At 35.4% G+C, this 25,230-nt stretch overlaps 1 long non-coding RNA gene across 2 annotated transcripts in view; it reads left to right on the top strand.

Annotated features, from left to right (window-relative positions):
• LOC113242582 (uncharacterized) overlaps positions 1-24,800 on the top strand; it is a 59,115-nt gene extending 34,315 nt beyond the window's left edge. Inside the window, exons 2-3 of one of the 2 annotated variants that reach the window (XR_003311980.4) lie at positions 761-909; positions 21,266-24,800. This is a non-coding gene — a long non-coding RNA (uncharacterized LOC113242582). Of the gene's footprint in view, positions 1-760; positions 910-9,007; positions 16,189-21,265 lie in introns of those variants that run through there. The other variant, XR_007191394.2, reaches the window with a different exon arrangement.
• Positions 24,801-25,230: the final 430 nt, after the last annotated feature.

Genomic DNA, 25,230 nt, shown 5'->3' with positions numbered 1-25,230 from the left:
AGATATTGAGAAAAATATTGATAACCTTTTAACAGAAATGTATTCTTGAAGAGAGAATACATATGTCTAACCTAAGAAGACTGGCAAACTTACACACTCTAAACAGTGTTTCTTATGGTACTTTCTTAACCAAATACCAAGATTCCCCAATTTAAGAGTAAAAAGGAAAATAACAATGTGCTTGTCTTCATTTAACCTAATTGGAATGGAGAAAACCACATCTTTTAGTCACATCCAATATATTTTTTTAAATATTCAACTGCTATCATCGACTAGAATAATGATACAGAAATAACATTGCGTTATTTAGATACATTAGTCTCTATAGAGAAATTAGATGTTGAAAAACAAAGCAAATATATTTAATATGCCTGGTAATAAAATCTAGATTTATCCATCAGTTGTACTAATGGTAGGTAATATTTTAAAACCTTTTTAAACATGGGAAATACATCCAAAGGAAAACGAATCCTTATAACTAATTAGCATAGCAAAGGTAGCCAAAGCTTTTCTGTTTTATCTTTTCAGGGGTTTCTGGTTTTTACTTGACAAGACATTTTATGGTGGGGAAACCCAGACAATGTTTTCTAGGGCCAAATTAGTAGCCCTAGAAAAGAAAAAATTTAGGACATGAGAAGTTGGCAGATCTCTCTGGATTGTTGGATTGGAAAACATCCCCATAAGAGGACAAAAATCAATTTTAGCTAATTTGCTTAGCATGGCCTGAGTTTCATTTAATATCTCTTTTTGTTTTGTGCAGGGATCTTGGAAAAATTTGTAACGAATCCATAAAGGAAACTGAAAGCAGTTTGATCTTCATCTTCAATGACAGTCCCACAAAAGTTGAAGAAATATGTTATGTCTCCAAAGAAGAGTACAGTCGTGCCCTAAAATTAGGACATGATTAAGGTATGACATTTCTTTTAATTCAGTTGCAGTGCTTTGTTCTTTCCATTACAGATAATTTCTTCTTCTTTTTCCCCAGTCTCTCTCTCTCTTCCTTTTCTTCCTCTCATTAGCGGATTGTCTTTTATAATTGATGTTGTTTACTGTCCTTTCATCAAATATATGCCACATCACTAAGGCAAGCCATCCAACGGGACACCTAAATACACATTAGAAGGTACTGGGAGCCATGAGTCGCTTTGACCGCCTCGCCAGGACAGTTATAATAAGCATCTTGATGCCACTGAATGCAATACTGTATTCAAATAATAGCCTTCATCTTTACCCTCTTTAAATATAAAAGTAAGCTTGAAGCCTTTGAAGGACCTAGCCAAACAACACACATGTGAAAATAGACCAGTGAGCCTTTGGGGGGGAAAATCCTTATGTAAAATCTATAAAGAATCTTAGCAGTTTTTCAAGAAAGACCTCCAGGTAATGATGGCTGAGAATGACACACATGACCATCTCGATTATGAGGAACATTACTTTTGGCCCTCTGTGCCATTTTTCCTCCCTTTCTTTTCTCATCAAGTTTTCAGGGCTATCTACTGTTCTCTGTGTGTAAAGCATATTTAAGTGGTCCCACAAAGCTGCAGTAATTAAAAAAACAAAACACACACACACACACAAAACCCAACCGAAAAAAAAAAAAAAAAAAACCGAAAAACTTTGTCAAGTGGTCAGACAGACTGGAACTAGAGGATTATAGGTAAGAGGGATAAAATGAAGGGTTGAAAGCTGTAATTTCTATTTCTGTGGTGGCAACCGCATCAGCTGCTGGAGTCAGGCAGTTTAAAGATATGGCTACTTAAGCATAGAGTCTGGGAAGAAGACACTTCAAAATATAGCAGTGAATCAGGCCTCTAGTGGTAAAGATGCGCTAAATGATGGGCATCCCTTGCTGGGTCCCTTTCCTGGTTGTCCCGGCTTCCCTCTTTCCCACACCCATGTCTTCCACTTCCATTTGATCCCATCCTGTCTTTGACAGGGCCATCTGTTACTTTCCTTCCTCCCACTGTCATATAAATATAAATAAATAAATATATATATATATTTTTAAGATTTTATTTATTTATTTGACAGAGATAGAGACAGCCAGCGAGAGAGGGAACACAAGCAGGGGGAGTGGGAGAGGAAGAAGCAGGCTCCCAGCGGAGGAGCCCCATGTGGGGCTCGATCCCATAACGCCGGGATCACGCCCTGAGCCGAAGGCAGACGCTTAACCGCTGTGCCACCCAGGCGCCCCTATATATATATTTCTTAAACCTTATTTTTTAACCCTAGTTGCTTGGTCTCTGACTACCATCTCATGCTCTGTGCACCTAGAAAACAGAGAACATGGTTTAAAAGGAGACGCTGCATCTCAAAAGGCTTCTTCATTTGGCCAGAGAATACTTCGTTCTTGAACATGATCTGTCTGTTGATTTTCAGAAAAAGCCCCTCCCTAGAAATGGTTTTAAAGAACGTGTATGCACATATGGGTGTCAGGCAATCCAATTTGTAGATGGAGTAATTTGAAGAATGAATTATTATAGTGACAGGATCACTTATAAAATTATGAGAAATATAGATGTCTGTCCAGCCTACATAATATTCACTATGATCTTGGGAATTTCATTCCACAATTTGGCCTTACCCTTATATTTTTATTGGAATTAACAGAATCAGAGAGTTGGGAGAAAGCATAGAAATTTTGTAATACAGCTCTCATATTGAAATGAAGAAAAGGAAGCCCAGGAAATAATCTGTTCTAAGTCATTCTACTTGTGTATAAATGCCATTGGTTTAATTTTAGTTTTGCATATATTTAGACAAAGAAAATATTTTCCCAGAAACTGGCTACAAATGTTTGAGAAGAGATATAATCATTAAAATATGTATGTAGTAAAATATAACTATCACTCAATAGTTGATGATATATATTGAAATTGCCTGGGGATTTTATTTATATAGGAAAACTTACTTTCATTGTTAATATATCCTCTGATGTCTATATATTATAATACGTAAACCAGCTCAAATTATCTATATAAATGAACTTCATTTTTGTATACAAGTACAAGCCCCTTTTGACTTTTTTGTGTTCTGATTATATATTACTCACAGTTCTATAGTTTTAACCAGAACAAAAAGGATTGCCCAGAAGAAAAGAAGGTAAGTTATTTCAGAAGTTGGGTTGGAAATTCAGAAGTTCTTTTTCCATTACCAACATTGTGTTCTTAAAAAGCATAAGATAAACTCTTATTTTTTCATTTATGAGTATTCCCATAAGAACTGGCAGAAGTGGGGGGGGGAATCCACCCTAGATACACAGCTAGCCCCTATTATTAGAGGCATTGGTGGCATCCTATAGAAAATACAGTTTGCTCTTGAAGACGGAATAAGCTTAATGTTAAAAAAAAACAAGATATTATACATACCAAAAAATATGTTTATTAAACAAAGCTTTTAAATTTTTAATTATACCCCTAAGCTGACTTTCTAGTTTTTCTAGGATATCCAAGGCATTCCAAAAAAAAAAAAAAAAAGTAAAGAGAAATATTTACTCAGATTAGTGTTGGGAACATCACATAGAAGTATGTGTGGTGATGTTACTGGAAATGAGTATTTTTGTAAAGTAAACAAGTGGAATGTCTGAGCTTTAAAAAGCCTGCCACACTGCCTTAAGGTTAAAAATGCAAGTCTAGATATATCTAAGAAATTATAGTTTGTCTAACTTTTTAGTTCTAAGCATTTTCTGATGCAAATATTTAAAAGATGGCTATGTCCTCAGTTAAAAATGAACATTTTGATGAAGTGGTAATACTTAGGTTGTTTTCAGTTTCCATAACTAAATGCTACTTGCTACTTATTCAGGGCATACGTTTCAGTCCCAAATCATTGAGGACACATCTAAGTGACATAACTTTTTTTCCAATTAAACAACAATTTTGTGGCACTTTTCAGGTTTAATTTTAATTTGTGTTTTAAGGACTTCAAATTTAGTTAGATAGCATCAAGCTCTTAATTGTCTCTATGATTATCATAATTTAAATAATAATATGTAAAATATGGAGCTTGATAATATAACGAATACAGACTTATGGAAAAATTTAATTCCCTTAGCCAAAAAAGTGTGAGAAATCAGAACAAATGAGGATGAACATGATTATTTTTCTTGGTACTTTCATGGACTAATCTATAAAATTTGAGTTTGCTATATCTTGTCTTAATGAAGAAATCCATGGCTGACATCAGAGTTTGTAGGTGTGTGGTATGTGTATTCTTAATAAAGATATCTTTGATCCAACATTGCAGAGATAATTAGGTTTCACGTAAAACTACCTCTTCTAGAATCTTCAAGTACAAGGAAATGCAGCCGTGTATCACCTGCCCCTTCTACAGATAGTGCCAAAGATCTAACTCAATGAAAATTCAAATCAGAATACACAAAAATACAGTATTCCCAATCTGCTATTTATATTGCCAGATAAATTATATATGCACAACAATATTTGCCCATTGTTAATTTTTGTGTTGCACAATTTGAATAGCATCTTTAGCAAAAGCCTAGAAACATCCTTTGGCTGACAAAGGAAAAAGTCATTACATATACTTGAGAAAACATTTTCAGAGCTATTGTAGGGATTACTGAAAGACACATTGAAAGGTTTATGGCTCAAGAATATATTTCATTTAGGGGTGACTGGGTGGCTCAGTCGTTAAGCGTCTGCCTTTGGCTCAGGGTGTGATCCCAGAGTTCTGGGATCGAGCCCTACGTCAGGCTCCTCCGATGGGAGCCTGCTTCTTCCTCTCCCGCTCCCCCTGCCTGTGTTCCCTCTCTTGCTGGCTATCTCTCTCTCTCTCTCTGTCAAATAAATAAATAAAATCTTTTTTTTTTAAAAGAAGAATATATTTCATTTAGAAACTGGGCTGTGCTTTAGTATTTTATCAACTTCATAAAATACTTGATTGATAGTGTTTCAATCATAAAGAAAATTTAGAAACAAAAGAAATGTAAGTGAAAATCTTGTTAGGAACAGTAATTATACAGATAGCAAAGTGACTGCTTAGTTTTTCAAGATGATGTTTATTTTAAGTAAATAACATTTTCAGGAAAAGGAGTTGATTAACAAAATTGAACTTTCACACAAAGCAGTGTACCACATAACGCAAAATGCCAGTGCTTGTAAAAGAGGATTCAATGCTGGTCTATAATAATTAGCCATATTTTCTCCACTGAGAAGAACTCTCATCAGATCTTGAGGGCTAGTGTAGATGTAGACATTTTGAGTGCAAGAAAAGGGAATTTGATTCATGTTCCATAGTTATACGGCCATGATGGAAGTCTTTTATTTCTCCAGTGGGTATCATGGAAATTGTAATAACTATGACCAACTCGTATTAACTAAATAGGACTTAATTCTTCTCTAGGCCAGGGTTCCTCGATAGAGGCACTATTGATATTTTGGACCAGATAATTCTTCGGCATTGGACATCGTATATTGTGGCATTGTGCATTGTAACATTTTTAATCAGCATCCTTGGCCTCTACTCACCAGATGTCAGGAGCATTCCTCTCTCACCACATTGACATTACCAGACATTGCCTTTGGTTGAGAACCGCATGTCTAGACATTTTTCATTTCTTCTCTTATCTCAAGGGAAAATGAGTTATGTTGGTTTTTTGCATTACCTTTAATAGACATTGTCTATAGAGTACTCTTATGTACTAAATGAAGAAGTGGTTTATAATGCAAATGTTTCTGCAGGATACAAAAAAATGGGAATCTCAATGGTACACTCATTACTTGAAACATTAAATATTGTAGTAAAAGTACGCAAATTACAAGAGATATTGAAGGTGAGCTCATACTTTGTGCCATACCTGAAAACTTGCAATGTAAGCCAGGTAAATTAATGCAAAATATGTTTGCCTCTGATTGGACATGAAAAATTTTTTCTTGTATATTATAGTTAAATATAGCAATACATTTTCAGACGTAACTTTCTGCAGCAGGAAACAAACTAAGACCCCACCAGATAATTCTTCATGGAGCTGATCATAGCAGGAGAGTGGCCCTCATTGTGCTTTCCATAGATGTTGGCTTTCTCCATGTACTAAACCACTATCTCCCTGGAATGGTGCACAAAATACTGAAAACAAAAGAAGAAAATCTGCACAGAACCTGGGAAATCATCATCAAAATGGGCTGATAGCCATGTAATTAAATTACGGATTATCAACTATTTTTTAAATTAACAACGAGGTGGTAGAAAATTATCAACTTGATATTTGGGACTTGAGGTTTTTTGGTGGAAATATATTGATAAGAAAGGGAAAAAAATAAACTACATGGACGTCTAAGGAGCAAGTCATCAAAAGAGAAATATGCAGGAAGCAAGGAATTCTAAGTTTTAGACCACAGGAAAAAAAATGTGTTAATACTATTGATCCATTAGTCTTCTAAAAACTGTGGAAGTCCTTAAGCCTTGGTTGGTCTTAGTTTGGTTTAGCTTTAACAAAAAAGCTACATGAATGATTTCAATATATTAAATTATGTTTTATTTAGCTTTTGTATACAATTATAAATGTATCATGAATGCGTGCGGCTTCCCCAGTGAGCACCTGGGAAAACTGAGCTGATTTGCCCTTCCTTCTTGATGGCATTCATGTGCTTTTTCCAAAGCTCTCTAAGATCACCTACGTAAAGCCCCTCTACTAATGGTAAGGACGCATTAAAATTTAAATATAACCAATATTTGTTTTTTATTATATTTTTCTGACTTGAGATTTAAAAAAAAATCTCTGAATTCATGAAAGATAAGATAACAGGTTTGCCTTTTACAGACCTTGAGTTGTACACTAAGAATAGATATGGGCTGAGTTCCTTTCTAGCAGGAATTGGATTATCACTGCACATATACCCATGAATCTATAATGCCAAGAGTTAGACATAAAACTTGGAAGGCTTATAGCTCCAACTTGTAGTAACAAAATTATAAGATAGAGTTATGCTTATAGTTTTTCTCTTTCTGAAGAACTCAGAGTAACAGTGCTTTTTTTTTTTTTTTAATCGACAGTGAAGTTTTCCCTAGTAACATATAAACAGAAAAGTGGATATGAGGACTTATAATTGTTTTGAATTTTAAAAGCAGTAAAACATTTTTATGGAAAATATGTAGAAATTAAAAATACAATTTCCTTTACCAATGCACTATGTCACTATTTCTTGCAACTTCATTACTAAAGGATGATTTTATCACACATTTTCTAGGTCAAAATTTCCCAAACGTTTGCTATATCAGAATTACTTGGAAAGCGTGTTAAAATATAGATTGCTGGGTTTCAAGCCCAGGGTTTCTGATTCAATAGGCAAGGCCTGAGAACTGCATTTCTTGCAAGTGCTCAGGTGATCCACGCCCAGAAAGGCCCATGGCTCTAGAAACATGTTTAGTTTCTGATCTAACTTCTTAGTGTGCTTGGTAATTTTCTCTTTATTGAAAATGGGAAAGGCTTTTTAAATATAAATACGTTAAAGGAGTTATATAAATTTCAGTTTACTCATCGGCAGTAGACCAAATCAGCTTTGTCACTGGAAAGAATGACTTATGACAGTGGATGTTTTTAATAAAAGTTCTTCACACAGCATCGAAAGACAGGAAACCTTAAAAGGAAAAGAAAACTGATAAAACTACACCCAAACAGGGATTTAAATGAGCTAAAAACCTTTTTTTTTTAAATGCCTGCTTACAAAGTAAAAGTTCATTTTCCCACACTAGCAAACACTTAGTTATCAATATTTTGTTCATATTTTTTCCTTAGTCATCTTTTTTCCACTTGCCAGAAAAGAATTAATCATTCTTGACACTCAGTGTCCCCCCTCCCAAAGTATGCAATTGCTCTTGCCTTTATATATTTCACAGCTTAAAAATGTACAGCACGACCCTACTAACTCAATGCTTCTATTTGAACTTTGGCAAGGTCCTATTAAATTTAAGATGGCATTAAACTAGAGGACATCTATTATACTGAATAAATTATTCAGGATTCAAAACAGTCTTTTCAAAGGCATGCAGGGCTATCACCTACAGTTACATAGGCTGTGCACTGCACAACTTCAGGAGACACATCGATCTAGACGATGATGTAAACGGTACTCTCTGGAGTTGTGCAATCAGGTGTTCCTTAGTCAGAAATGATAGGCCAAGTTTAACAAACAGACGCAAAGTTTTTGTCTTAACTCCAAAATTCTTGGAGAATGGGGGAGACGTGCACGTATGATTTATGTCTGAGTTAGCTGACTGCTATTAGCTCAATGTGAGTCAATAATAACATACACCTGGCCACAAAAACCATGAAAAGCTTTGTGTTTCAGTGGATTGGGTTTCTGTGAGGGAAATGAGAAGGCTCTTAGCTTCGTAGCTGGTAGAATAAATCCAGAGCTGACCACTTCTCAGATACTATTTTCAATCCTGCCTTGTTTGTAGGTAAACCAAGGCACCAGCTGTTCATGTGCATTTACAAAAAGCACTAAATGTTCCACACTCAGCATAATAACTGAGGACCTTAGACAGAAAAGCAAGAAATTGTTGAATTTTTTTCAAGTAATCTCAGTGACCTGTGAGCAAACATGTACCGGTTTTGCCGGTGAGGTATGCCAAAATAGCCCTTTGATTCTGGCTTTGGAATAAAAGTTTATGGAGTTTTTTGATAACTTCTAGCCTTTGACAACACAGCAGGGGAAGCTGAGAAAGGAGTTATTTTTAGCTGAATACTGGAAAATCATCATCCAGTTTCCTCTGCTCAGTCACTAATCATCACATCCAGCCTTAAATAGAGTTGTTGATTAATTAATCTGTGTCCAAACATTTTATTTTTATTCTTAATTCTGTAGTTCAGGAACACTCAACAGTTAAACCTTGCTGTCTGGGTCTTCTCCTTAGAAGACCAACTTTAGCTGATAACGCCTATTAACACTTTACAGATGCTTTATAAAACCAGCAATAGAGTGCTTTGAGAGCACCCACTCTTCGTTTCCCACCCGTTTGAATAATTCTGGCCCATCCTTTTCCACAGAAGCAAATGTACCAATGTGGAGACACTTCTGCATGAAGACCGAGTTCATAATGTGCACATCCGAAGCATTGACATTGATGCCGTGTCCATGGTTTTCAAAGGGGAGGGTAATCTGTGATAACAAAATTGTATCCCTTCCTTCCTGCAATTACCTCACTATCCTTACAGCCTTGACATCTGGAAACCCACTGCTACAGTAGCAGCTGTGATTCCTGTTCGACAGCAGGAAGTTGACTACACATTCCAAAGCGCCCTAATTGTTTTGATATTTTCTGGCTGTTTAAGGAGCTTGGATATTGGAGAACACACTATTTTGTACCAACCGCAGTTTGGAACCATACACCAAAGTGTACCTTGTCACACTCTGAACCACTTACACATATGGAAGCTTGTCTTTTTCTTCATGATAGATGACTGTTCATTGTGGTCATAGTCCAAAGTTAGCCATGTTAGACATTGCACACTTTATTAGAGAATTAAACCTGATTTTGTTCATAATCACACTATTTTCCGTAGTGTATTTGGTGGTTTCGCCTCTGCCATAATTTTCTCAAGTAATCAGCATGGAGATAGGCTTATCCAAAGACATGCTCCTATCTAAATCCTTGGAAGAGAATTGATCGATTTAAGTTAGAAATTGTATTAGTTAGTATTAGCATAGTATTAGAGTATTAGAGTAGTATTGTGAGAATCATCATGCCTTGTGTTTGTTCACGTAGGGCCTCACTTAACAGAGACTTTCGGATCCTTATCAATATGCTCGAAATCAAAAGATCTCCAAAAGTAGTGCAGAATTACTAGTATTGGACAAACACAATTGTGTTTTATCTTCACTAAATGTCTGAAACTATTTCGTGTTTTTGAGCCAGTAAAATTATAATATTGTTTATTCAGAATGCTTTTATTCCTTAAAAAGAATCAAAAGAAATAACTACTGTGTTGTTTTACTGTTAATTTATCTCTAAAATGGCTACAAATCATAGTTATCTTCATTATAAGAGCATTAGTGCTTTTTTTACCCATCAAATTAAGAATGAAATGGATTTTAGTAACACCCTACAATTACCTTATTAATCAAAATTATTACCAGGGATCTCCTTGAAGCTAAACTGGTTTGCATGGAACAGGTTGAGGATTGCTGTCATTCAGAGCATAACTCTGCAAAAATATATTGACATACGAGTTTTATTTAATTTACAAATTTTACTAAGGTTTTCCTCTTTCCTGTAATACACCCAAAATATAACAATATCCCACATTGTATATTTTCATTTGCCTTAATCTCCAATTTAATTTAATTTTTCTTTTTGCTTAATTACTTCTTCTGGAATTTTATACTCATAAGTGATTAAATCTCAATCTCTCTCATAATTATTTATTTAAAATAATTATATATGTCTTCTATTCTAGTGACTGTAATCTCTGATATTCCCTTCTGGTTAGAAATATTTTTACACTGGATTTATAATAAATTCCCTGTGATATTGATTCCGTGTATGCTTAAGTATTTTGTCCATTTTATCCACTGTTCCCGTGATAACCAGAAGTTATTGTGCCTTCTCCTAGTATTTTAATACTCCAGTGTATACTGAGTGTTTAAATAACCATAAAAGCACTATTTGTTTGCATAGTTATTGGTTTGTTTACCTTCACTGCTCCAGAAAATCTTGCTAGGCAATCTGCCTGGGGCTGATACTTATAACCATTAGCAATTATGGATTCCAGAAAGTTGTTGACATGAATTTTTTTAAAAACCATTTCAAAATCAGATGCAAAATATTCAGTGTATTCCTAGGGTAGTTTTTTGTTGCCATTCATGCTCTTGCCCTTCTTGTTATCTTAACTATAATTCACTTTTCATCAACATGCACTGAGTAAATAGGAAATTCTCTATCAACCTTGGGTTCTTCCTAGACAGTCATAGACAGATGCATTATTTTCAAAATTTTAAAGCAGAATTATTTTTATATGATGGTGTTTTTACACATCATTTATGTTTTGCAGGGGTTTGGGTAATGTGCCAGTGATGTACTTTTCATTGTCAAGGAATCCATCTACACAAAAGAGGCACAGGTGCGCCATCCAGCAGGTGGGGACTTCTGTCAAGTGACACATGTATTGAGCTCTGGGGGAGATGCAAAGAAGAATGCATAGGACACTGTTCTCAGGGAGGTTACACTCTAGAGTCTGTACTAATAATATGCCACCGATGGGCAACAACAAAAGCTAGGCAAAGACTTTTTAACAGAAACCTCTCCATTCGTCCCCACACTGGGAGAGGCAACAAAAGAAGCCTCCATTTCTACTGAATACAAACCACTCTCTGAAATATTTAGAAGAACAGCATTAACGAAGAGTTCAGTTACAAGCTTTGGTTGTCACTTTGCTTGTTGATGGGTGTTTCGCAGAAAAGCCTGGTGCGTTTGAATCGTCCTTTGAGCGTGATCTGCACCAGAAATAGTGCTGAATAAGCTTTTTCCTTTTTCTTTCATTTCTTAAATAACTTAATTTTCTATAAAAAAACTGTCAATCATAAAGTTGACTTTCAGAATTTTGTTATGTCATGATAGAACAAAATGTATCAAGAAAGAAAAAATAAATACTATTTGTGCGTACGATGTTTCACCTTTAAACTATTTCCAACCTGACTTCAGTAGTTTATGATCAAGATTAGCAGTTTATTGTCAAGATAGTAAAATTTGACAGAAGAGAAATATGATTTTTGGCCTTTAAATATACTGCTTCAATCATCCCCAAAATTCCACCCAGACAAGAAACTGGAAATAGTTCCCAAGCGTGAGAATAGAGGACAGAAACAAATGATATTTATATAATATTAAATTCAATCTTGGCAAAAATATTCTTAACTCGGGATCTATTTTTTTAAAATTCTCTCTCATTTTTTAAAATTAAAAGAATCAAAATGTAAATGCTTAAGACCTAAAGTTTACTGGATTCTGGAAACTATCACTGGCATACTGGGGTCTAAAAACAATATTTGTTTTTGACATAAATTTACAATGAGCTACCAAGACTATGTGCAAATCACAACGAGTGATTCCCTTTGTCAGATTTTCCAAAGAACAAGACATAATGAATCCAATATGAACATCTCCCAGATCATATTTCCCCTTAAAATGTAACATACACATTTAGAATTTAAAGCTAAAAAATTGTTAACATATCACAAGTTTTCAATAATTAGGAGACTTGCTCAGGAGAGAATTTACTGTGATTTTGCAAATGGTTGAAGCATAAATTTTATTGCAGATTATTAGCTGGTGAGTTTCCTCACGGAGGTCAAATGTATGCTTATGTTCTGCTGAGTCTTATAAGCAAAATATGTCCTTCCTCTTTAAGAAACATGTATAGAAGAAGAGAAGAAAACAACAATGCACTTAATTCCTAAGATACAAATGCCAGTAAACTGTACACATCAAGACTTTTGGAATTAGAGTCTAGTCACTTTAAACCCAGATGTGTGTATTTTGAGCACATTTTTTGAGCACTACGTAGTCATAAAGTAACCTAAAATAACAATGAAAGAAAACTAAGCTCTGCTGATAAAATACACTTTACTTTTTATGTGGTGTTAACAAAATGACTTAGATGAAAAATGAAATCTGTCTTAGCTTAAGACAGAAGCACAAAGACATTTCCCTTCTGGACAACAGGCTTTGGCATAGAAAGATCAAAGGAACAATTTTATCTGCATTGTGACTACAGACCAAAAAATTTTACAGTATTCCTGTCTCCATGCTAGAGCTTATGTGTCTTTAATGGCATTTAAATTATAGCCCTTCTTCAGTCAAGCAGTCAAAACACCACGTCATCTGAAGAGACACCATATTATAATCTGTCAGTATGTCTCATTTAAAAATTCTCCTATACTGTACTTGCCCTCATTTTTCTCTTTTGCTAGAAAAATGGAGCAAATTGTTTTTTAAACTGGGTTTATGAGTTGACCTAATCAAGCTAGACAAAGGACATACTTTGGTTTATAGTATTTTAACTTAATTAATTTAAACCAATTTGTAGATTTTTTTTCCTTTTTATTGTGATAACCCCTCTCCACATTTTTTGCTTGTTTGTTTTTAGGGTTTTAATCTTTCTTACATATGAAATGATGCATGGTTTATTATAGACAGATATTAAATGAAAATCAAGAATCTGTGTCCATTAGAGAATAATAGCTAAAATATTTTGTTCTTAAAGCAAAGTATCTTATGTTAAGCTAATATACAATAGAGGGATTATTATATATAAATGGAAGGAGCTGTTCTCTGAATTGTTGTGTATCACACAATATAGACGGTGTTTCAAATGTCACTGGAGAAACAGGTCTTGAATGTGTTCCTTTAAGGTAATGTTTATTGTACTGATTTAGCAATCAAAACTTTCTGAAAATGAGTATTTAACTTAGAATGTTCCTGCAGTTAGGAAAATAAGATGTTACATTTTCTACAGAAACAGTGTGTTTTTTCTCAAAAATATAAAAATTTTAAGAAGTTTATTAAAAAGATATCAGCAAGAATATGTAATCATCTTATACCTTAATACTATCAATATTATATCTATTTATAAATGGTTCTAACAGATATTTAAAAAGGCAAAATTTATTTTGTCTAGAAACATGGTAAATTAGTAACTGATGGATAACTTTGTTCCCATGTTTCAAAAATATAACATGGGAATTCATGGATTTTCAAGTAGATTTACCTAAGTTTTTAAAATAATGTTTTTAAATCATATTAAGATTGAGATACAAGATGCTTGTTGACAATAAGTGATTTTAACATGCCCATGGGAAGCTTTTTTTTTTTTTTAATGAAAATGACACTACCTTAGATAAGCTTCAACTGAAAATATTTCTATTAGATTATGTCCATCTGTTTTGGAAAGAGCCAACCATTACAAGTAAATTGATTCTTAAATTTTCAAACGATTTTGAACAACTTTTGTCACTAATGATTTTGTGTGGAAAATCACAGAAGAGTATGCTGTGTGCTATATATTGAGTCGGGATGATGGGAATCACCAGACATACAGTAGCTTTGAGGAGTTAGGTCTTTTTCCCAACCTAGAAATGCCAGGGATCCTTCAACATATTTTACTTACCTGAGGAACTGCAGAAGATATTTACTGAGCTTGGGACAATTTAATATATCACTTTTTCATGGAATCAGGATTGGATGTCTCCACACTTAGCTGACATTTGATAAGAAATCATGACAAGTATTTTATTTTCAGAATTTGATGTAGCTAAATGGGGCCTTATAGTGCAGTATTTTGATTTAAAATATGTATTTTTTCCTGGGTAGCAAAAAAATAGTGATTTTTAGGGTTGAAAGAATAGAGTAGAATAAGAAATTCTCCACGTATGGAAAATAGTTGATTTTATATCTCCATTCTCTTCTATCCTAAAACCCAAGATATATCCTAGAATTATTTCTGGGAGTCTATTATTTGATAAGTACAAAAAAATTATATACAATACAATGAATACTTATAAATCCACTACCCAGTTTAAGAACTAGAACAGTACCAAAAGTGTTGCTTCTCCCCTCTTTCCCTTCTGCCCCAGAAGTTACAGTTATCAAGGTCATTACATACAAAGTTGTGCAAAGTGTGTGCTTTACAAACGTACAAGGTGTGTACTTTCATATCCGGCTGGGCCTGATATGAATGATACCCTTTGAAGTGTGCAGTGTAACCTACACAGATTTCACAAGGGCTCTGCCACTTTCAAAAACTTGTTATCTTTTTATGTATGTATGACAGTTTTGCTTGTTTAAAGTTTTGCAAAAATGACATTTCCTAATAGCCTTACTAGCATTAGCTTTTTTCATGAAATATTATGTTGCTAAGGGTCATGAACATTGTTGCATATAATTATATGTTTGTTTACTTCACCACTATATAGTATTCAATTGTGCAAATACCCTCGATTTATTTTTCTATTCTCTTCTTTGACATTTGAGTTATTGTCTGCTTTGTAGTTAAACATGCTGTTGGTATAAATATCCTTGCATATGTCCTTTGGTGCACATGGGCAAGAAATATTCTAATGGACGAGAATAGGAATTTTGGATATCTTAAAGCTTATGGATGGAGTAAGGGTATATGTGAAAAATAAAATTTTAAAGTTCTGATGAGGGTATATAAAGAATATTATGATACTCGGTTACATAAGACTTTCTTTAAAAGACCCAATTGTAAATACTTGCAGCATTTGTATGAGTACTATTTGCGTATAGACCTCAGTTCCATTTATAGGGAGCTATCTGGGTGGTTCTATAAAATGCCTGCCTTGCTAAATCAATCCATCATTCTAGTCCAAACCCATTAGCTAGAAGAAGAAGCAAACCTAGAAGCCATTTTGGTTATCTTAACATGGATTAAATGAATTTATTTTAAACTCAGAAAATAGAGATTAAAATGAGATGATTCAGCCAAAGCAAAAATGATCAGTTTACTCCCCTTTCCACATCCCGTTCAAATTATTTTTGGAAATACTGAATGCACACCAAAAGCTGAAGATTGTGATTATGATTCTAAGGAGGCAGGAAAATGTACAGACAATTATTAGATAGGGGTTTTTTTAATCGTGTAAAATATATATAACCTAAAATTTAGACCATTTTTAAGTGTACGGTTCAGTGGCATCAAATACATTCAAATCATTGTGTAGCCATCATCACCATCCATCTCTGGAACATTTTTTCATCTTCCTAAACAGAAACTCCATGCGCATTACACCATAACTCTGCATCCCATCCTTCCCCACTCCAGCCCTGGCAATCACCATTCCACCTTCTGTCTCTATCAACTTGACTACTCTAGGTACCTCAAGTGGGATCATGTGGTGTTAGTCCTCTTGTGATTGGCATATTTTACTTAGCATCTTCAAGGTTCATCCCTGTCGTAACAAAACTGCCTCATCTTTTATGGGTGTATAATATTCCCTTGTACGTATACACCACATTTTGTTAATTCATTTATCTACTGATGGACAGTTGGTTGCTTCCACCTTTTAGTTTTGTCAATAGTGTTGCAATAAACATGGGTGTACAAGTTTCTGTTTGAGTCACTGCTTTCCCTTCTCTTTAGGTATGAAGATTTTTAAGAATTCCTATAAGTCAGCCTCCTGAGCAGCTACTGCCCTAGGTGTCAAAAGAAAACCTAAAAATACTTTCTTAAGATTGACAGAAGGAAGGATAGAGATAATATATACTTTTTATACTTTTTCTTTTACAATGTTTTCCTCTTACTTGAATGAATTCATTTTTTTAGGAATTACAATTAGATACTGATATAATAGCCTATTTGTTATTCTCTAACTTAAATAATATATAATTGCTTGAGAATTTTAACTTTAGACGTTAAGTTTTTACTTTAAAGAACACATTTGAGAAATGCAATTTTTCTCATGCTACTTCCATTAATAATGGGTTATATTTGCATTGAATACTAACTGGCAAAATACTTTCTTCCACTTTATTATGTTTGCCGGCACTCATGATGTGATGATTACTTGATAGATGAGTACATAGGTAGATAGGTAGAAAGACAGATGATAGAGAGATAAATAGATAGATGATAGGGAGATAGATAACTAGTCAGTCTGGCTCAACTTTTTTTATACCCATTTTACAGAAGGGGAAACTGAGATTTTGAGAGGTTAAGTGTACAAGGCCCTTCACTTAGCAAGTGGCAGAAGTCAAAGTTCAAACTTGGTCTTCCTGGTATCAAAACCCATTTTAACCATTATAGATTCTGTCTTCCCTTAGCTATGCCAATCCTCACCACAACATCATGAAATTTATTGGGAAGTTGAGAGCTGTTCATTTTCTCTTGAGGAATGGAGTTCTGAGAGATTAAATCATTTGTTTAAGATTTCATAGCTGATAGGTGGTACAGCAAAAACTCGGGTCTTCTGTTCCATTCTTTATACTGCCCCTCCACCCCATAACCTATGCAGCAATGACTGCCATTGGTTTTTGCTGAAGTTAACATATTGTATCCCAAAGTTAAAGTCTGAACTATCTAAGCATTCTGTGCTCATGGATTGGAAATACCTTAAATGTATATATATATATATATATATATATATAAAATAGGCGACGTATGTAACTTGCCCTATGCCATACTTCTTTTATCAACAGAATAAGCATCATATTTTAGATTCGTTGAGTTTAAAAATAGTTCTCCAGGGCGTCTGGGTGGCACAGTGGTTGGGCGTCTGCCTTCGGCTCAGGGCGTGATCCCGGTGTTCTGGGATCGAGCCCCACATCAGGCTCCTCCGCTATGAGCCTGCTTCTTCCTCTCCCACTCCCCCTGCTTGTGTTCCCTCTCTCGCTGGCTGTCTCTATCTCTGTCAAATAAATAAATAAAATCTTTAAAAAAAAATAGTTCTCCATCATCTGGACCTTAATCTCATTACTCTCAGGAAGAATTACTGTGAGAAATTTTCTTAAATATAAACTTAGAGTGCATTTGTGCTTTTGTAGTATTAAAAATACTTTAAAGCTTTGATACAAATCCTGCTAGTCCTGAGCTGATATGGCAGGAATTGTGCAGATACTTCAAAACTGGATCCTTCAAAGGGTTCCCACCTAAGCTTGTCTTTATAGCTAACTGTAGCTCGTGAGCACTGTTCAGTATCCTCCAACGTGCTAGTTTTTAATCCACAGAAAAATTCGATAATTATTGCTAGAACTATTTGTAACCTAGCTGTCTTTGAATTTTAGGAAGTACATTTGTGCATTACCACACGGGGAAGAGGTATCTCATAAAGGTACTTACTTATTATTTTTTGGATTAATCCAGTTTCGTGTCAAAGAACTGAACTATAGTTTCCACACACTCATATGCAAGTGAATAAGTATAACTATAATGAATTTATCTTTCTTTTTATATAGACTAAAAAATTCACCCTTTAGTCACTTCATCAAAATATCTTTGCCCCTTTTATTGTAATTAATGTCTTTTCAAAAAGAAGGGGGAGAAATGCATTGTAAATGTTAAAATACAGAACTATATGAATGAAGTGCTTTTTAAAAATCCAGACCCAAACCCTCTTAGGTTTTTATTAAGAAAACAGATATTACATTCTCTTATTACAAGTGTGTTTGTTCTCACCTCTCCCACTGCTGGGCTTCATTTCCACCTAGAGACATCTGTATACCAATCCCAGTAGTAATGCCTATGCTATAACATATCAGAGCTCACGTGGCCCCTCTCTCCTGGAGAATGAATTATTAGGTAATCTCTACTTTTATCCAATTGATTTCACTTCCTCCACATTTCAGTTTCATTAGCATCAAACAGAACAGAGCTTAATGATTACTTAAAACTAAAATCAAGGAAAAGAAAAAAGTATTCTGTTGGTAAAAGATGGTTGGTAATAATATTAGAATATTTTCAGATGCAAGCAAAGTACAGTTCATTAGAGAAAACTAGAAACATACCTATGTTTATACTTTTAATAGAGACACTACTTTAAAAATGCAAACATTTGGAAATACTTGTATAACACAATTTCGTTTCCAAAAGAGAATGGTAATTTGTCTTCATTTTTCCCCATTTAAATGAATAAACTTTGTTTTCCTTATGATGGATTAGCTAACTGAAGAGATTTTTTTTTTCCCCACACAAAATATAAATAGTTGTTTCCCAGACGTCAACTTTGCAAAAAGCCTGCCATTGACAGCTGATGTGGTCATGCGTGTTTGGAAGAGCTATGTTCTGATTCTCAGAAGATACCCTACCAGAGTCCATTTGTTTTCAAGTTTGTGAAGTGGCCCTTCTGTAATGATACTCTTCCTGTCACTTCCAAATATTCCCATACAAAGGTACACAAAAAGGGAGACGCAGAATGTTTTTTAAAACTCTGAATAATTTGAAGGTAAGACATATTCCAAAATAATACATGGGGATAGATGAGTAAAAGAGGGTGTTAACTAAAACAAAACAAAATAAAGAAAACAAAATAAAATAAAATAAAATAAAATATGGACGGTAGTCAAGAAGTCAGAGAAAGGGAAACAATATGGAAAATAATGGGGGAGTTCTATGCTTGTATCTGCTTCAGAAATATGAAGAATCTATTGGGAAGGGGAAAATAAAGTTTTAGATGACCTATTACTTTACTTTAAAAAAATTCAGTACTTAAAACAAGGACATTTTTAAAAATATATATACATGTATGTTACTAAAATATAGTTATATGTGATACACACACACACACATCAAAACCATCAACAATTCCTTCGTTTCTTAGAAACAACCACTATGATACACATGAAATTTGTTTTTTGAATACAGTGTACTGGTAAGCACTGTAGCAATTTCTAGAATTTGGCCACTCTTCTTTATGGTGGTAATTCAGTTTGTATGTGTTAACTTGAATATTTGAATTTGAAAATGGCTGGAATTTTCTAATATCAAAATCCAGAGTATTTATGCTCTTTTTTTTTTTTTGCATCTGTGCTATATCTATATATTTTTTTCCTTTTGACTTATCTGTTCAGAAATGGATTTCTACTGAATTTTCTTAGGTGCATTTGACAAGGTATTGCTGAAAAATATTTATTACCTTTTTATTGACCTACACTGTAGATGTACTAATGTGCTACTGGCCATGCGAATTATACACAACTGTAGGAGACAAACACAATCTCCAGTTACAAATGAAGGGCACACATGGGTTATCCAACATGTGAGTCATCAAGAAATGCAATACTGTGCAAAGACTGGTGAATCACACAGTCTGTAAAGCCAGCTTTTTGAGCTTTTCACACAGATGGCTGCTGCGAAGCCTAACAAGGAATAAGGAGGAGGAGGAGGGAGAGGAAAGAAAGGGAGGGAAAAATAAGGGGGGGCCCTCTCTATAATCAGTTTTTATTGTTCCTTAGTTTCTTGACCACTGAACCAATGACAGAAAGGAAACTTGCAGGTCTTTTTTCACAATTACCATTCTCATGTACGTAGCGCCGTTTGAAAATTCTAAGACTGATCATACTCAATTTAGAATTGTTCTTTAAGTCTTATACCCTATACACTATAAAATGCCTTGAGGAGTAAGTTTCTGTGTTGTTTATCTAATGTTGTCTTCCACTCTGTGATAAGCTGCACGGGAGCATGGACCATAGGCCTCGCAGTTTACAATGACCTAGTACAGGAAAGAAAGAAGGGAGAAAGGAAGGTCTTCTAATATTATTTTAACATCTGTGAAATGTATTCACTCTTTAAAGCTTTGTCTCTTCTCTGTCCTCCTCATCTTGAAACAATTCATGTCAAAGAATGAGCACAAAAAACATTAATTGCTGATGTACCACTAACTGTATGAAAAATAAACAACCCTGGTAATTCTGTGTAGAAACTGTCCATACATTCAATTACCCAGTGGGTAAGATCCAAACTCCTTACTGCAGCGCTGAAAACTCTTCACATCCTCAGCTTAGAAACTGAGCATCTTCAGACATCCCCTTTGCCTCTCCCCTCACCCTGTATTCCAGTCATATCGCTCTTAATATTTGTATACTGTTTCCCTGACACATGAATTGTTATGCTCTGTTACCTTCTCTTTAAAACTCTTTCTGCTTGGAATGTCTCTGTATGTACATTTTTCTTCACAGATAATTTCTACTCGTCTCTTAGTGGACAAGAATTGCTCAGAACTTTCCAGAATATTTGCATGGACTTTGTATTTAGAGAAGAGAAAACATTAAAACAGAAAAGGGTTTAGGGATTGTGTAGCCCAACCTTTCCATTTTGCAGCTAAGGAAACTGAGGCACAGAGAGAGGGTACTGCCCAAAGTCACCCACGAATGAACCAGAAGGCCAAGACTAAGTACCCATCCCTTGCTGTTCTGTTCACGTGGTGATCATGTCTGTCTTAGATTCAGACAATTCTGGAATTAACCTTGGGAAATGTGATAACCTTTCCGACTCTAAACCTAAAATTGGACATAAAAATAGGTAATCTAAGACAGTTTCTTTCTTTCCTTCCTTGTTTTCATAGTCTTTCGTGATTCCCAGTTCAGCCATTTAATTTCAGAAAGAACTGGGGTATAGCAGCAGAAGATAGTGGTTAGCGCATAAACTGTGGGGTTAGAATTTTTGGTTCAAATCTTTTATGTGGGTACTTTGGGCAGGGCCTTTAATGGCTGTGCCTCAATGTTCTCATTTGTAAACTGAGACTAATTAACTTATTGAATTCATTCAGACATGCTCAGTCGGAGCTTTCTGTTCTAGGCTTTGAGGATTTGGCAGTGAACCACACAAATAGAAGCTCCAGCAGAGGTTCCATTCCAGGGGAGAGATAATCAACTGATAAGCTCTACCTGCCCTCTCCTTCCTCCAGCCCACAGTAAGTGTGCTTTCCTCTGCCCAGGAGTTGTCTTCCTGCAACTGCCTAAAGCACCAGCTTCCTCCCGGCATTCAGGTTCTTACAATCACCTTCACCGGGCACCCACTTTATGTTTCAATCCCACCCTTGTCCCAGTTCAGTTCCCTTTTCTGCTCCATTTCTAAAAATAATGACTCCTTATTACTGTCTAATGCATCATATGTTTTTATTCATTTGTCTAGTTTACGTTGCATCTTTCTTACTCAAATGTAAACCCATCAGGGCAGGGATGTTTGTCTGTTTTGTTCTCTGCTGTATCTGAAGAACCTCGGCCCACATCAGTATGGGCCTAGTGCGGGCCTGGTATCTATCAGGTACTCGGTTTCTATTTATTAAGTGACTGAATTAATATCTAGTGTCATGTGCTATGGTGATATTTGCAATTAAGCAAAATAAAAAGAAGTAAGTGTGTAGAGAGAAACATCCGGGTGCTATTTTAGATAAAGTGGTGAGGGTAGGCCTTACTAAGAGCATGACCTTTGACTAGAGACATGAATGAAGTGAGAAAAATAAGCCATAGGGATAACTGACGGTTGAACATTCTAGATAGCAGAAGCAGCCTGTGCAAAGGTCCTGAGACTAATTCATATTTGACACGCTCTATTCATGGCAAGGAGACACAAGTGACTAGAGCAGAGTGAGTGAGAAGAGAGGTAAGAGACAAAGTGAGAGAAACCACTCAGACCACTCGTGGAACCCATGGTGAGGACTGCAGATTTGATAATAAGAGAGCCAACTAAATTGAGGTATAGAGAGATGTTGAAAGAGTTGAAGCCAAGTATCTGGCCTGCACGCATATTCGATACAAGTTAGTTACTGTATACCAGGGATTGAGTCGTGGTTGTAAGCTATAAATGAAGGCAATGAAAAGAACAAATAATTTCCTTCCCAATCTCTACCCTTTATGACAACAACAACAAAATGCACAGAAGGCAACTTAGGATAGAAAGAGACATGTGGAAAGTTTTACTGAAAAAAAAATATATATATAAAGACTGGGTATATATATATAAGATGGATTATAGTCTTATATTTAAAAAGGCACATCACATGTAGCAGTCACACTCATAGAACCTGAAACATTCTAGTCTTAGTCTGTGTTATGGATTTTTCTGCACTTATTTTTACTCTTACAATATACAGCTGTATTTTATCAAATAATCAGTTAATGAAATGACAATAGTTTCCTGTCACAGAATTTGTGTATTCCAAACTACTGCTTGATCTCACAAACAGACCAAAACATTACCAGCCAGACCATCTCACCTCTTTAAAATATCCCCCCCTTGGAGGAAATGAGTTTTTACTATTGATAACGTCAATCCAAATTCTGTATGTGTTTATATTTATCCTAAAGCAAGAAAGTACATGGTAACATTAAAGATTGGGCTTTACTATGTTCCTCACTGATCAAGATTTGGTATTAATTATTTTCTACCTTCAGCACAGTTTCTGAAATTTTCAATAAATATGACGGCATTTCTGAAGAGAAAAATTCCAAATCACCTAGTAATTAATTCATTGTCAAGGTGGCAATAGAGTCAGTGTAACACCGAAGCATGTTCGTTCAACCTCACCAGAGAAAGAGGTAACTGCTTTCTTAAAAGACTCAAAATAGGAGTCTTGGAGGGCTTTTTAAAATTAGGAGCCATGCTTATACTTCATTATTTAGTCCAATTCTTGTGTAATAGCGAGCATCTAATCCATTTAGCAGATTTTATTTGTCAAGCTAAAAAAGCATATGCTATATTTAGTTCCAACAAGAATTGTAGAAATCAGTTGAAAAAATTCACATAGAGTTGGTAGAACATGTAGGCTTTTAATTATTTTACTTGTCCAAGGGCACGGCAATTGGGCAGACTGCCTACTATACATTATAAATTAATTCCATTTGTCCTGAAAACTTGTTCATTATTTCAGTACTTTGAATTTTGGCTGCCCTAATTAATCTCTGTTTTATAATTCAGGCACTGAACCTCTGCAAAGGCTGCATTTTTCCAGCCTGTAATCGCACTCTCGACAGACAGCCAAGTGCTGGGGACAATGGCTCCTTCACCCTCTCAGCTATACCTCGGCTTCCGCGGAGACAGACTTTCTGTCTCTGGTTTATGTGCTGAGTCTTCCTGGAGAGAAATGCCTGGGTGGGGAAATGCACAGCCCTAAGGCAGATTACTTGCCTCAGTCTTTGGCCCTATCACCCGACTGTTGTCACTTGAGCACTGGTAGAGAGCCAAGAGGCACCTTGGAATATTCACTAGAAGTTACAAACCCACCCCACAGTCAGCCTTTGCAGGTTACATCTGCTTTCATTTGAATCCATGCCCTGTGAAGCGTGTTGTACTCAAGGGTCTTGATGCTGCCCTTCCTCACCATGGCAGAGGGGCCTGGAGCAAAGGGACACGGGTAGGCGCACCTGCCAGCTCAGGCCTTGGCAGCATAAAGGATCAGCAGTTACCATCTCACACATCACTCTCAGAGTTCTCTTGCTACATGACCACTCTTTTTAAATGAATGGAAAACTATTTTTAACTTCAGTTATTGTTCATTTAGAATGGGAAAAAAAATGTGCTTCATCTGACCTTTTCTGATTATTTTCCTTTTGCTTCATATAATGATGCAGAGAGAGTCCTTACAATGAATTCTGTGTTTGAACAAACAAACAAACAAACCCCAATTTACTTGTCACCTAGTTCTTCATTTACTTCTGGAAAATCTACTCCCTAAATCTTATCAAGGAATCGTAGACGAAAGCTAGCACATTGTTTTGCTTTCTGATTCTTCTGGTAATTGTAGAGGTAAGAATGGGGCCATGACTGTGTCACGGTTAAGGACAGGGGTCCAGGATGGCTCCTGATGCCTGACTTTATAGAAGATTGCGGACCTCCAAAATGAGCTTTGTTCCTGCTCAGGCAAGGCTTCAGAAGATTTGTGGTTTTTTTTCCCATTTGTATGGACTTCCCACTTAGAACTTTCTATTTTTCTATATCTTTAGAAGAGTTTTATATTTTAAGAATCCAATTATTTATATTTTGGTGTATTTAGATTGGGCTGGGGGTAAAAGGCAAGAGACAAACCCATAAATAGCAAAATTCAAACTAGTGTAATAATTCATCCATAACCTGAATATCTGTATTAATAATACGGGTTGGTAAATGTCTCTCACAATGTATTTTTAAATAATTTCTCACATAGTTCAAGTAGAATGTGACCTTTATAGGGTTTTTTTTTGGAAAATCAATTCAATAATGGGAAAATACACTGAGAAAATTCTATTTTAAGGTCCAATGGATACTTCTTCAGGTAATGTATTCTTTCATTTACAAGTTATGCTTTACCCTTCTTCATTTCAAATATTGAAAAATAAGGAGGCTATTGAAGAAAGAAGAAGAAGAAGAAGAAGAAGGAGAAGGAGAAGGAGAAGGAGAAGGAGAAGGAGAAGGAGAAGGAGAAGGAGGAGGGGAGGAGGAGGAGGAGGAAGGAGGACGAGGAGGAGGAAAGAAGAAGGAGAAGAAGAAGAAAGGGGAGGGGTGGGAGAGGAGGAGGAAAGGAAGAAGAAGAAAAAGGAGGAGGAGGAGTGGGGGAGGAAGAGGAAGGGAAGGAGAAGAAGGAGGAGAGGAGGGAGGGCAGAAGGAGGAAGAAAGAAGACAAGTATCCAGAGCTTCGAGAATTAGATAAAAAGTTTTTATATATTGCAAAACATAAAGCATTCAACTTCTTGTCCCAAAGAAAAATAACAAAGGAAAAATCCATTAAACGTCCTTGCTCCTCAAAAGCAAAATGAATGGAAGTTTGTTTTATGACATTTGAGATC

The sequence above is a fragment of the Ursus arctos genome, unplaced genomic scaffold (genome assembly GCF_023065955.2).
Source record: "Ursus arctos isolate Adak ecotype North America unplaced genomic scaffold, UrsArc2.0 scaffold_2, whole genome shotgun sequence".
Taxonomy (NCBI): Eukaryota; Metazoa; Chordata; class Mammalia; order Carnivora; family Ursidae; genus Ursus; species Ursus arctos.
This window is presented reverse-complemented; position numbering and strand designations above follow the sequence as displayed.